The following is a 3,091-nucleotide window of genomic DNA, read 5'->3' as shown; positions in this document are numbered from 1 at the left end:
TATATATACACATATTCTCTACAAATTGAACTCATGTAAAACTAGCTAGGGTTAATTGTTTGGCCTTTGGTTAGGATTTTATTAGGTTTGATTGGTTAATTAATTAATGAATTAATTTATTTAGATATTTGATTATTTTAAGTTTAAATTAAATATTTTTAGGGTTTCAAATTGGTATGCTATTAATTAATTGAAAAATTATTGTTTTTCTAAATGATTTAATTATTTATTTCCTTAATTGGTATGTATAACATTTGCTCTGGTTAAATATTAAATGATTTAACATTAGTAGATTAATTATTTATGTATAACATTTGCTTGAAATTTGATTAATTGATTTGGTATGTATAACATTTGCTTGAAATTTGATTAATTGATTATTTAATTGATGAACATTATCATTTATGCCCTTTATGTCTTTATTTTAATTAATCTCTTTATGAATTATTTCTTCAGTTTTTTTAATTAATTTTAATTAACTGTCTTCTTAAAGTTTATTTAAAATGTTAAGCTAATGTTTAAATTATAATTTAGTTTAAGATTTAAGTATGATTATTAAAATTTTATGATTTAATGAAAATTTTAATTCATTTATTTATCAATTAATGTCTTGACAAATTTAATTATTATTTCATTTAATTATTAATGTATTTAGTGATTTATCTAAGTATTTTAAAGTTGAAGAATGTCATTAGTTTAATTGATTAATTAATATATTAATTAAGTATATATATTATCTAATTAACTAATTATAAATAAATTAATTAAATTTATGTTTTCTGTTAATTAATGAGTTAATTGACCGATATTAATTAATCAAGCGATTTATTATTTGATTAAATTAATTTATTGTTTTTTAGTAAGCTTATGAATCAATCAATTATTTATTAATCTTAATTAATGTGCTTCAATCTTGTTTTAAGGTTAATTAAGGTGGTTTATGATTAGTTTTGCTGTGATTAAAGAAAATTAAGTTTGGTTTAGATGAATTAGGAGAGATTAGAATATTTTAGCCTTTAATTAGAAAGTAATTAAGAATAAGTCATGTTCCAATGTTAACTGGCGAGGTTTGAAGGTAATTAGGTTCGGCTATGAGGGAAAAACAACCTTGAAGTTCTCGCTTTTGGAGATCCTAAGGCCAAGCTTTTGATTTTAGTGATCGGTAAGGAATAAACATGTAATTGACATAATAAAACATGAAATAATGAAAAATCCCTTGAATTTTCTATAGAAAACTCAACATTTATGCTATATAACATATAAATTAAGAAAAACCCTAAAGTTTTGACATGAAACATAGACAATACATTTTGGTTTTGTTAAGAATAACAAGTGAGCATGTCAATTAAACAATATGACATCACATTAATGAATTATATCACAAAATCAAAAGCCCTATGATTTAAACTATATAATATGTAATAAACTTCTGAAATTAACTTATGACATGATGAAACCATAAAGAGCTTGATGATTACATGGTAAATCTTCAAGATAAACAAGTTATGTGGAGAAAGCGCAAAATATTTTAAAAATACATGGTTAATTTTTAAAATTGTAACATAAAATTAACATAAACAAGAAAACTCCTAAAAATTCATGGTAACATTTGAAGGAACCACATGATACATGAAAAAGATATCTGAGATTTTAAAAACCCATGGTGAATTTTAAAGTTCATTATGTGACATACTACATACATTAAGACATTCAAAATTGTGGATGAAGAATTTTTAATATGGAAGATTAGAAGTCATACCTTTAAACTCCTTGCTTCTTGTTCGAACTGCTTTTCTTGAAGATCCTCTTTGCCTTGCTCTGTGTTCTTGGTTTGATGAGGGATTAAGAAGAAATTTCACCTTTTTGTTTTGAAAAGGGTATGGGAGCTCCGGTTTTGGTGGTTTGGAGAGGGATCTCAAGAGAGGGATGAGGGAGGAACGAAATGGGATGAATGTGTGGGGTTTGGAGCGAGTTTCATTCAAGTAGTGGCTAGTGGGGTGGTTATTTTGTAGTGAAATGGAGTTCAGGGGCATGGATGGTTAGGATTGAGTGGGGAGTTAGAGATATGAAATGGGTGGTCGTGATTTATGATGATGTAGAGGGGAAAGGGATTAAGGAGGCATGGACCAATGGGAAGAGAGGCAATGGATCAATGAACTGTTGGCTAGGATGAATAGGAATGAAGAGATAGGGTTAAAAGGAGATTATTGTAATTTTGGCTAAGGGGAGGGGCATTTTGGTAAATTTGCAAAGATAGTTATGGTAGTTAGGAAAAAAATCAAAGTATGTCATTTGAAAGATGACAAGATAAGGAATTTAATGGCTCAAACATTTTCAAAAAAGGAGCTATGTAGCTCAAAATACAAGCATTTAAAGTGGTTACGTGGTTTGTGGGGTAATTACAAGATAGTTGAGAGTTGGTTATGACCAAAATTTGACTTGGGCTTATTTAATGGAAAAAAATACAAGGAATTCAATGGTCCAAATGATTTTGGCTAATTCAAGTTCAATAAAAAGATATGACTGTTAAAGTGGGCCCAAACCCTAAGAGAGAGAAGATTATTTTGTAGCAAAAATTTTTAATGGACTTTATTGGTTCAAATTGTGTATTTTTAAATTTAGAATTATTTTTGTTAGAGTTTGGAGTTGATTTGTAGTCATTTTGAGAGAGTTAAAGTCAAATATTGTTTTATTATTGAAATTATGTTTTTTTGTTTCTTAATTATCGCAGGCTCAAGAGGTACCCAAACGAGACTAGATTTAGGCACGAAGAGATTTATTTGAAAGATTTCGACGATACAGGTGTAATTGTGAAATCCAATTTAAAAAATAATGATTCGTCGAAAAATTCTTATGCATGACTATTTTTCATGCATGAGAACCTTGTGTGCACAATTTTACGTAAAAATATTGTTCGATGACCACCAAAACTATTTTGTATGATTTCATATGTGAATATGAAATTCATGCAACTTACATAATGTAATTGGGATCACTGGATTGACCTGTGGAAGAAAATAATAATTATAGGGTTTACGACAATAATCGTCATGCATGAAAATTTACATTGAAGAGTTTTATATAAAATTTA

The sequence above is a fragment of the Phalaenopsis equestris genome, unplaced genomic scaffold (assembly GCF_001263595.1).
Source record: "Phalaenopsis equestris unplaced genomic scaffold, ASM126359v1 Scaffold000911, whole genome shotgun sequence".
Taxonomy (NCBI): domain Eukaryota; kingdom Viridiplantae; phylum Streptophyta; class Magnoliopsida; order Asparagales; family Orchidaceae; genus Phalaenopsis; species Phalaenopsis equestris.
This window is presented reverse-complemented; position numbering follows the sequence as displayed.